This window comes from Anomaloglossus baeobatrachus, chromosome 4, assembly GCF_048569485.1.
Source record: "Anomaloglossus baeobatrachus isolate aAnoBae1 chromosome 4, aAnoBae1.hap1, whole genome shotgun sequence".
Lineage (NCBI taxonomy): Eukaryota > Metazoa > Chordata > Amphibia > Anura > Aromobatidae > Anomaloglossus > Anomaloglossus baeobatrachus.
In genome coordinates, this window is record NC_134356.1 from 109,029,450 (window position 1) to 109,041,452 (window position 12,003).

At 46.0% G+C, this 12,003-nt stretch overlaps 2 protein-coding genes across 3 annotated transcripts in view; one reads left to right on the forward strand and one right to left on the reverse strand.

Moving 5' to 3' along the window:
• The window catches only part of KCNIP1 (potassium voltage-gated channel interacting protein 1), a 916,677-nt gene that overhangs the window by 670,100 nt on the left and 234,574 nt on the right, over positions 1-12,003 (reverse strand). The window lies entirely within an intron of this gene.
• KCNMB1 (potassium calcium-activated channel subfamily M regulatory beta subunit 1) overlaps positions 1-12,003 on the forward strand; it is a 132,803-nt gene that overhangs the window by 91,513 nt on the left and 29,287 nt on the right. The window lies entirely within an intron of this gene.

Here is a 12,003-nt window from a genome sequence, read left to right on the forward strand (position 1 = left end):
TCAGAAGTCTTCCCCATGATTGTGTAGCTTACTGAACCAGACTAAGGGATAATTTTAAATGCTTAGGAAGCCTTTGCAGGTGTTTTGTGGTAATTATTCTAATTTTCTGAGATAATGACTTTTAGATTTTCATTGTCTGTAAGCCATAATTATCAACATTATCAGAAATAAACACTTGAAATAGATCACTCTGTGTGTAATGACTCTATATAATATATGTGTTTCCCTTTTCGTATTGAATTACTAAAATACATTAACTTTCCAAGTCTGCTGCTGACCGGTAGTGATCTACGATGTCTTGTTAATAGGATGCTCGCAGAATAAAGTTCCATAGGAATAAATGGGCATCATAGGGTCATACACCATTGGATTACAGTAGAACTTTGAGGATTTATTTTTAATTAATAAATTAGTGAAAGATGGGGTGGGGGAATTTTATTCAAAAAAAATATTTTTTTCTGTGTGTTTTTTTAACTCTACACTTGCCCGGTTAGTAATGGGGGTGTCTGATAGATGCCTATCCATTACTAACACTTGTGCTTGATGCCAGAAGTCAATTCACAGCTGACTCTCAACATCAAAAGTATTATCCCGATTGCCACAGCACCGGGGCTATTGGAAAGAGCCATTCAAAGCACCAGAATTGGCATATCTAATAGATATGCCACATCAAGGGTGGTTGTGAACTACTATTTTAAGGCTAGGAAGGAGCAGCTTACTATGAGCCTTCCTAACCTGATAATACTAGCCCCCATCTGTCTGCTTTACCTTGGCTGGTCATCAAAATTAGGGGGACCCCACACCTTTTTCAAAATTATTTAAAGAAATCATTTTAAAAAACAGAGTGGGGTGTCCTCTATTTTTGATTAACAGCCAAGGTAAAGCAGACAGCTGAAGGCTGCAGCCCCTAGTTGGCTGTTTTACCTGTGCTGGTTATCAAACATAGGTGGTATTCCACGTCAATATTTTATTTATATATTATGTTCACAGCAGCGTACAGTCATCTTCCTCAAAGTAACATATAGTTCAATAGTTACTGGAGAAGTAAGGTCCCTGCTTACAAGCTTACAATCTCTAAGTTAACGGGGGAGACAATAGTCTGAAATGTTGAAGTGTTTCAAAGAGAAACATGTCGGGCTCTGATTCATGCTGCCTGTGAATCAGTAGACCCGTTTTCCTTTACATTAAACATCCTTATGGGCTATACTATCTATACTATCTCTTGATGCATGCTCCACCCTGATGTATTATCATAGTAACCAAGATTTCCATGAAATATTCATCCATCATTTGACATTTATGCATAACATAACCAAGTATAGAGGAGCATTTGCAACTGACGACCATACTTCAGATGTGCATTGACACAAGTTGCCGTTTTACTCGGCAGCACAGGATCTTTTGATACATGACAATGCGCTGCTGAGAACCATGATCTTTTGTGCATCAGAAGATATAATTTCACCAGACAACAGAGTTTTTTGCTTGTTCCTCAGTTTATAACAACCTATTTACACTGCATGGTTATCATAATTCAAACATTCCTAGGATAGCTTGTTCACAGTTATTGTGCAGTCTTAACCGACCTTACCTCACTTCTGCCCAAGTGGCTTGTACTAGATGCAGGTCTCCAAACAAACTCTGATCTGAGTTTGAGTCGGGTGTCATTTATTATGTTCCACATAGTGCCACATAGTATTTTATTTGTCCAAGGGCTTTCGTAAGAGGAAATGTGACGCCCTGGCCTATCAGGTCGTCACAAGGGTGCCGTGCAATCTGCCCTTCTGCATGGTACCCGCTCCTCCTTGGTTACGGGTCCTGTCATTTGGTGTTGCTACCAACAGGTTTACACAAATCCTCAGGAACACTCTGCACCACTCCCACCAAACACCCATTGGGCAGCCTGAGGGGAATAGGGCCACCCAGACGGAGGGTTGGTAGAAGGAGGGCAGAAGTGTCAGTGCAGTAGAGTTGTCGAGTTGTTGAGTTGGAAAGGAGGTGGAAGTAGAGACAGCGGTTACAGTCCAGGACACGCTGTGGAGCTGGGCTCCTGTACCCGTCCCAGGTGCCAGACGTTGGCCTGGCCAGAAGGAGCTGGAACCCCGGTCTAAGGGGGTAGCGGCAGGGAGCACGGTGCTGCTACAGAGAGCAGGCCAGCTGCCTTGTGCTACAACCGGGCAGAGACCAGGGCACGACGGGGTACGCGGACCCTAGGCTGGGAAGTAGCTTCAGGCAGCCCAGTAATTCACCCGACGGTAACGGAACCTCAAGGAACCATTCCCCACCCGCTCCAGAATTGGGATACTAACGCATTGAAAGGGATAGGACTTCCCACAACCGTCCAGAAAATCCCAAGCATGAACCCTGAGAGCAAGCTCACCCTGCTAGCCACGAAGGTGAGCGGGACCCGAAACGCTCCAAGTGTAAGGGATCCACAAGTAGGACACACAGTGCCAAGGGACAAGGCTTCAGGCCAACAGGAAACACCAAGAGGACACGAACCCAGCGTGCCCATTCAAGGACCACAGAGTGCTCAAGAGTTTGGTTTACCTGGTGTCAGCGTCAGTGACTCTGGACTGTGCGAGTACACGTTACCCCCTTGCACCCGACGGGTTCCCCACGCCATTCATCACCGGACCCCGGGACACCACTCCCCTGCCCACAGAGAGGTTAACAACTTAAGCTGCCACGCATCAGCGTCCCCGGGCTTCCCAAAACCGGCAGCGGTGGTCACTCACGTTACCACTCACCGTGGGTGGTGTCACGAACATTATCCCAAAACCACAAACAGTCCCCCCTTTTATTTCCGAGGGTGCCGCGCGACGCTGCCTCAGATCCGGAGACCCCTCGAGCCACTGCGGATCCAGGTCCGAGCAGCACATTGGCTGTCGCGGGGGCAGCACACCTTATAAGAAAAACTTGGCGTCACGAACAGAATGTGAGCAGGACCCACAAACCTGGGTGACGTGTGCATTGAAAAGTGAAAGTCGCGATCCAATATCCCCTTTTTCATGACGCCCGCCATTTTTCCGCTATTTTCGCGCCAAAAACGACATCTTCTCGGAAAAGGGCTCGAAGCCGAAGCCCCGCCCTTCATCTTCAGCCTGAAACAGGAACCGGAAGTTCCCAGAGGGCCACAGCGTGCGAAAGGGTGCTTGGAGAAAGCCAAGGGGGCGCGTGAAGATGTCGGCTCCAGATGACGGGAATGTGGCAGTGCAGCCTCCACCCGATCAGGGGCGTTGCAGCATGTAAGAAAAGCGGAGATGAAGCAGGGACTCCAGGACCCTGCGATATCGTTCCTGGACCCCGCAGAGTAAAAATGGCGGAGCGGAGCTTGTCACCGGAACGTGTTGTTCCCGGGACCGCACCTTGGATAGAAGAATAGACTGAGCAGCTGTGCAGGAGATTGCGGACGCAGTTCCTGTTCATACTGAGCCACTGGAGGGAAGAGATGAGGAGCCTGGCGATGGCGGTGCGAGCCCGTGAGATCGAAATCCCACGTGAAGAGAGAGTAAGCAGTTACCCAGTCCCTGTTGATTGCCCTAATCTGGCCACTGCGGCTGAGGGATCCAGACCGCCCCCACTCGCGGCAACCACTCCATCGTCACCTACACTGTTCCCGGCGGATGCCGAGCTGCCATCACCCATCCCGGCAGCGGAACCTTCAGCTTTTCTGTATGAGGCTCCAGCAGCAGTCCCGATGTCTACACTTGTCCTAGTCATGTCAGCGGTCACCCGGATCCCGGCCAGACCAGACCCGGCCACATCACCGGGCCCGTCCTCAGAGGCGGAGCACCTGGACCCTGCAACCTCGGCTACGGAGCAGTCGGTAATCCAGTCTACAGCAGCAGGATTGGGACCCTCCAGTCCACCGGTTCCACTGCCGCGCGGTATCCCGACGGCTGTTGGGGCCGCACGAGTCCACTTAAAGCCAGAGCCAGCTAGGGAGCTGAGACCGGACGGAGACATCCCCTACTGGGAATGACACCACCAGAAGTTAAAGATGAAGATGGCAACACAGAACCAGCGACAGCGGGAGATTGCTACCCGCACTAACCAAGAGAAGTTGAAAAAGTGGGGCTGGTGTGTCCTGGAGGTAGAGCGGCATGTTTTGAGTGATGGCAAAGTCATGCCGGCCTCTGCAGCCCTGCATTCGTGACGATGGTAGCGGTACCAGGCCATGTAAGAGTTAAAAATGTTAATACTGCAAGAGTTAACAGTACCGTAAAAATGTTAGGTACAGTATCTGTGTTTTCCGTTTGTTATTTTCCACAATTTAATTTCATATAGAAAATGTTAGAAAATGAGAGAACCAATGAAACACTAATTGCATGGGAAAGTCACCAGATTTTCTCTAAATTTACAACAGTTGTACTATGGTACAGGACTGTTAGGTGTGGTTTTTATAAGGACTTCTACATTTTATAGTTGATTAAAAATGGACCACGGTCACAGGACTGGCGTGACCAACATAAACTTGTGTCTTGTACAAAAACAGCACCCGTTGTGTCACCTGAGTCGTCTGGCACACCCCGGGACCTTAACCTGGCCCAAGGACCCATCTAGGTTTCCAGGGGAACCAGGTTGTTTGGGTATGGGGTTATTGGGATCCGGGACGTTGGGACTGGACTGTCGCAGGGCGGGACCGCAACGTGGAAGGTTGGGTCCCCGCTGCCATCAAAACCAGTGGCGTCCCCTGTGGCAGACGAACTCTAGTTTTAAAAAAAAAAAAAAAATGTTTGCAATGGTTTAAGAATGCACCTCCCCTGTGTGGGATGAACCTGGTTAAATAAAAATGTTTGTTAACCCTTTTTCCTTCCTTTTAAAAAAATAAATAAATAAATAAATAAATAAATGCTTGGTGTTCTGTGGCTCGCGGACGAGCCACGTTAAACCAAGGGGGAATGTGACGCCCTGGCCTATCAGGTCATCACAAGGGTGTCGTGCAATCTGCCCTTCTGCATGGCACTCGCTCCTCCTTGGTTACGGGTCCTGTCACTTGGTGGCTACCAACAGGTTTACACAAATCCTGAGGAACACTCTGCACCACACCCACCAAACACCCATTGGGCAGCCTGAGGGGAATAGGGCCACCCAGATTGAGGGCTGGTAGAAGGAGGGCAGAAGTGTCAGTGCAGTAGCGTTGTCAAGTTGTCAAGTTGGAGAGTGGAGGTGGAAGGAGAGACAGCGGTGACAGTCCAGGTCACGCTGTGGAGCTGGGCTCCTGTACCCGTCCCAGGTGTCAGACATTGGCCTGGCCAGAAGAAGCTGGAACCCCGGTCGCAGGGGGTAGTGGCAGGGAGCACGGTGATGCTACAGAGAGCAGGCCGTCTGCCTTTTGCTACAACCAGGTAGGGACCAGGGCACGACGGGGTACGCAGATCCTAGGCTGGGAAGTAGCTTCACGCAGCCCAGTAATTCACCTGACGGGAACAGAATCTTCAGGAACCATTCCCCACCCGCTCCAGAATTGGGGTACTAGCGCAACGAGGGGGATAGGACTTCCCACAACCGTCCAGAAAATCCCAAGCGTGAACCCTGAGAGCAAGCTCACCCTGCTAGCCACGCAGGTGAGTGGGACCCAAAACGCTCCAAGTGTAAGGGATCCACACGTAAGACACACAATGCCAAGGGACAAGGCTTCAGGCCAACAGGCAACACCAGGAGGACACGAACCCAGCGTGCTCATTCAAGGACCACAGAGTGCTCAAGAGTTTGGTTTACCTGGTGTCAGCGTCAGTGACTTTGGACTGTGCGAGTACACGTTACCCCCTTGCACCCGACGGGTTCCCCACACCATTCATCACCGGACCCCGGGACACCACTCCCCTACCCACAGAGGGGTTAACAACTTAAGCTGCCACGCACCAGCGACCCCGGGCTTCCCAAAACCGGCAGAGGTGGTCCCTCACGTTACCACACACCGTGGGTGGCGTCACGAACATTATCCCAAAACTACAAACAGTCCCCCCTTTTATTTCCGAGGGTGCCACGCGACGCCGCCTTGGATCCGGAGACCCCTCGAGCCACTGCGGATCCGGGTCCAAGCAGCCCATCGGCTGTCGCAGGGGCGGCATACCTTATAGGAAAAACTTGGCGTCACGAACAGGATGCGAGCAGGACCCACTAACCTGGGTGACGTGCACCTTGAAAAGTGAAAGTCTTGATCCAATATCCCTTTTTCCGTGAAACGCCATCTTCTCGGAAAAGGGCTCGAAGCCGAAGCCCCGCCCTTCGTCTTCAGCCTGAAACAGGAACCGAGGGTGCCGCGCGATGCTGCCTCGGACCCGGAGACCCCTCGAGCCACTGCGGATCCGGGTCCGAGCAGCCCGTCGGCTGTCGCGGTGGCAGCACAGAAACACAAAACTTTTTTTTAATTTATAAATAGAGGAATATATGAAAATGGACAACCTCTAAACAGACATTTGTGCTTTTTGCCATTTAAGGAAATTATACCACAAAACTGGCATAGTATCACTAATACATCTTCTGAAATATATTTAGAGAAAAGCACCATGTACTCGATACAAATATGCAGTTGAAACCAGAAGTTTACATACACTATCTAAAAAGACAAATCTGCATGTTTTTCTCACTATTTGACATGAAATCAGAATCAACTTTTCTAATTTCCGGTCAATTAGGAACCAAAATTATTTATATTTGCCAAATGCTGGAATAATGAGAGAGAAAATGTTCAAATGAATTTTTATTACTTTCTGCTAAGCCAAAAGTTTACATACACTAAGAGTACTATTCTTTTAACCAATATGAGAAAGCCCATATGATGATGTCATGTCTTTAGAAGACTTTGATAGGTTCATTGTCAACATTTGAGTTAATTAGAGACACACCTGTGTATGTGTTTTAATGCATACCTGAAACACACTGCTTCTTCCACTGATTCACCGAGGGCATAAATTCAAAGAAAAAAATAAAAAAAAAATCACCAGAAAAAATCCATCAGCCAACTCAGGTCAAAATGGCAAATGCACTTGCAGGATGCAGCCAGCCCACCATGATAAAAGTGGGGGTAATACAGGTGCAGAAAACCGATGAGACAGCCACTCTCAATCTACCAACTCATAGAGGGGGTGGCTGCTGGTATTAAACATGCACACTAATAAGGTTTTATATAGGGCACCAGTCACACAGATATGAGCAATGCAGTGTCCAGCTCACAGCCTATTGATCACACCCTTCTATTAGATCAGGCGGGCTGCCCAGCACTGTTTAAGTGCGCTATCACACAGAACAGGCACCTAGAGCGCCCGGCTGCATCCTGCAGAAAATTGTGCAATAAAAATGATATACAGTAAAATAATAATAAATGTGAGGTATTGGTCCATATTTTGGCCAAAATACATAAGCTCCTAACCCACACGTCAAGGGTCCTCACGCTTACGAGTGCCTACACTATATTTAAAAATGATTCACTCAAAAAAGGCATAAATTAAAGAAAAAAAAACAAAAAAACTCACCAGAAAAAAGCCACCAGCCAACTGAGATCAAAATGGCAAATGCTCTCGCAGGATTCTTCTTACCATCATGGGAAAGTCAAAAGAAATCAGCCAAGATCTGCAATGATGAAAACATGACCATAGAACATGACTGCTGCAGGCAATCAGTGGGCTCAACAGTTATGCAAAGGTAGATAGTACAAGAGCATTCAGCGCAATGATTGTCTGCAGTGGTCACGTTGTGCAATTGGTTTTGACATAACCAATTTCAAGGCTGTCAATAAAAGATCGGGGCCAGTGATAGAGTGGCAGCGCGTAAGACTAATTTGCTTATATTTTATCAAAGCAAGTCAAATGAAATGAAAGTGAACAATCCCTTTAATAAACATTTGTGCTAGTTACTCCTTCTTTAACCCCTTAATAAGGTATTAAATTCAAGGTACATCATATGTTGTATCAATAACTTTGACATGGGCTTGTAACCCAAGCCCTCAACTTTTCCAGCAGATCATGGCTGTGTTTATTCAGCCATCATCTGCCTCAAACAGCATCTGAGAAGCTCCCCCTCCAGCAGCTAACCTATTAAATACCGCTGTCAATCTCTGACATTTAATTTCCGTCATTCTCTGTGTCCGTCATTGCACCAATGGCATGATCATGGGGCACCGATGGTTTGCCTTGTTGGTTGCAGGTCTACTGAAGAATTCTGTGCCTGTCATGACGGTACACTTGTAAAACCCAGCCTATAGCTGACTTACATAGGAGACCGTGATTCTTGATATACCTAGCAGTGTTGTGGCACTGCTGTGTATAGTACAAATGATCAGTCGGAAAGTGAAAAAAAATCAGAAATAAAAAAACTAATAAAATATCAAATCTCCTCCATTATTCCCCATAAAAAAGTACACATATTTGATATTGATGTATTTATAAAAGTCTGATGTATCAAAATCTAAAAAAAAAAATCTGATCAATAAATAACGTAACAAGGAAAAAAAATCAAAATGCCAGAATTGCGTTTATTAAGCTGCTACAAGAATACAAAAATGTAATAAGGGTTGAGATTAAAACATTGTATCTACAAATGAATAGCGAGTGGGCTCACTGCTTGATACTTCATAGAGTATCAGGGTGCTCAAGCACATTCACAGGTGCTCAAACCCTGTACTTCAGTCTCCACCATGAACATTTTGCTGCTGTTGGACAACCAATCAACATGTGGTAATTGCCTTCTGTACACGGTAATGTCGTAGTCATGTTGGCTATAAGCATTACTGTGATTGGCCTGTCGGATAGCGTCATCAGGTTTTATATAAGACCTTTCCCAGCCTAAAAATAGCAGCCCTCAGCTACTGCAGGATTGGCACATTGCCTAGGTGAAATCTACCAGTAATCCAAGAAAACACACACAGGAGAAAATTGTTTATTTGAATAAAGACTCCCTCACATTATCTATTGTTCACCAATTTATCAAAAATCTTTCCACAAAGCCCCTCCTTTTGTAGCTTACGTTCCCTGAATGCAGCTCTCACAACAGAGAATAACAGTAAAGTACAGCTATTCACAGGTACCGGGTAATGATGACAATGGTCATCAGAGTCACTGGGATTCCTTGAGTGCAGCATTGAGCCATTGGCTCTTATGAGGGTTGTCGTCACCACCTGGCTCCTGTGAATAGCTGTACTTCATTGCTATCCACAGTCGTCGGAGCTGCATTTGGGGAATTTGCAATGGGATGGAACGTTGTGGGAACATTTTTTATATTAAATTGCTGAAGAAGGGATAGTGTGGGGGAGTCTTTATTCAAATAATCTGTTTTTCTGTGTGTGGTTTTTTTTTAATTACTGGGCTTATAATGGAGGTATCTGATAGATGCCTCTCCTTTACTAACACAAGGGCTTGATGTTGGCTGACATTACAAAGCTGGCATCAAACTCAAAAAATATTAACCCAATTGCCACCCCACCAAGGCAATTGGGAAGAGCCAGGCAGAATTGGTGCATCTAATATGGCGCGCCACTTCAAGGGTTGCTGTGGGCTGATATTTTTAGGCTGGGAAGGGGCAATAACTATGGGCCTTCCCTGCCTTAAAATACCAGCCCACAGCTGTCTGCTTTAGCTTGGCTGGTTGTCAAAAATAGGAGTACCCTATGTAATTTTTTAAATTATTTATTTATTAGGTTAAACAAGGTCAAAAACACCCTTTACTGCCACATGAAAAACACTAAAGGGTGAAAGTGTACAATATACAATGTACTGCAAGTGAAATTAAATACTGCCTATATGCCTGTTCTAATCTAAGCTCTCCCTGCTTGATCAACTCGCCCTGACTTAACTTGATTCCACAGGAAAATGAGCCGAACATCGCGCCCCAGGGTCCTATATAAAAGCCGATGATGTGATGCGGCCGGACAATCACAGTAATGCCAGTAATCAACATGACTATGGAATTACCGTGTATGGTAGGCAATCCCTGCATGTTTGTAAGAAAGCACAAACTTGATACTATCATGCAGGAAAATTGGAAATGACTCACCACTTTTTGTGCAGTCTGGTGCGGTTCCAGTATCATATGGCTGTGCTATGCTAAATCAATTTTAGAGGAAGGGAAGATGATCCATATAGGAAGATAAACAGCGTCACTCGCTTCAAAGAGTAAAATATCCGATTTTTTAAAAACTGCTTCAAACGTCTCTCCATGGAGATTGCAGTCATGAGGGGAGAGGGAAAAGTGTTCAGTACAGGAGTAGTGATGAGCAAGCACTGCCATGTTTGGGTGCTTGGCATTCGTAACGAGCAATTGGATGCTCAGATGGGCTTGACTTAAATATAGTGTAAGTTAATGGGGAACTCAAGCATATTTTCGAAAGATTTCCTGGCGGTTAAAAGGCACCCCAAAATCACCATACTAATAGTGAAGTTTGGAGGTGGTGACATCATGTGGGGCTGTTTTTCAGCATACAGCACTTGCCAACTTCATGTAATTAAAGCAAAGTTGAATGGACAATTGTATTGAGTATATATTCTTGATACAAATCTGCTGTGATTTATAAGGTTGATGAAGATGAAACAAGGGTGGACATTACAGCAAGACAATGATCCCCAATACACAGCTAAGGAAACTCTCAAGAGGTTTAGAGAAAGAAAATAAAGCTGCTTGAATGGCCCCGCTAATCATCTGACCTGAATCCAGTAGCACATTTATGGCAGGAACCAAAGCTTAGCATTCTGAGAAGGAGCCTACGGTGCTTTCAGGATTTGAAGAGTGTTTGTGTGGAAGAATGAGCCAAAATCACACCTAAGCAATGCATGCGACCAGTTTCTCCATGCAGGAGGCGTCTTGAAGCTGTCATCCCCAACAAATGCTTTTGTGCAAAGTGTTAAAGAAATTTCAGTAAGCATGTTCAATACTTTTTCTCTGTGTCACTTCTTTTTATTACACATCCATAAATTTATGGACATCGATAGTTTGATATCTATACCTGTGTGGATCGGATGGGTTGTTACCAACATCTGGTGAGAAATTAATGTCAATAATAGCACCTTTTGAATATATATTTAGATAATTGGTGATGTGTTTAATACTTATTTCACCAGTTGAATGTAGTACAAGGGGCTACTGATAAGTCTTTGGCTTTGTGATCTTTTTTTGTGATATCACAAAGAGACCAAACAGTGGGTGGAATTGGTACAAACGTTTTCCCAGGTCCCTCTTAGAGGACTCCCATGGATTCAGAAAGAGGACATGGAGGCGGTAAAGAAACAGATAGACCCTAATGAGATTTTCTTCAGGGCGACTTTGTAAGCTTGGGAGGACATAAAATGCAAGGGCAGCCTTTCAGATAGTCCCACCCCATTGGCTCCCCTGTTCGATAATCCAGGCTTCCCTCAGGGAGGCAACGCAGACAGGTTTCTCGGATGGGAGAGGGGGTTGGACATCAGATTGGGGCAGACCTTACAGGGTAAACACCTGCCTCCTTTTGCAGGCCACATTCCCAGACCTTCACTTGAACTAGTTTGAATATGTGCAGCTGCGCTCTTTTGTGTGGTCATGGCTCGGGGGAGGGGGGCTTCCCCCAGATCCGACTACGTCCACGCCATTTGAACGTTTATTTTTTCAGTCTTCGCCACCCACACACTCAATCTCACTCATATATCATTTGATTAATGAGGCCCGCAGTTCGGAGGACCTTGGGTATATCCGAATGTGTGAAACCGAACTTGGTCTCAGTTTTTCGGAAGAGGAAAAGCGGAAGGGGTCCTGTTCTCTCAGAAAATTTCAGTAGCTTGCAGTGCTTAGGAAAAGAGTTACAAGCTGTTAGCAAGATGGTACCAGTGTCCTGCCACATTACACAGAGTCTTTCCATCAGTCTCGGAATGCTGTTGGCGATGCGGAATGGACAAAGGCACGCTAACATATATTTAGTGGGCATGTCAGAAATTGTCAAACTTCTGGTTTCAGGTGTTTCAAGTGTATAATCAAATGTCTGGTGTGAACATCACCCCCTCAATTAAAATAGCACTTCTGTCAATTCTACCCGGC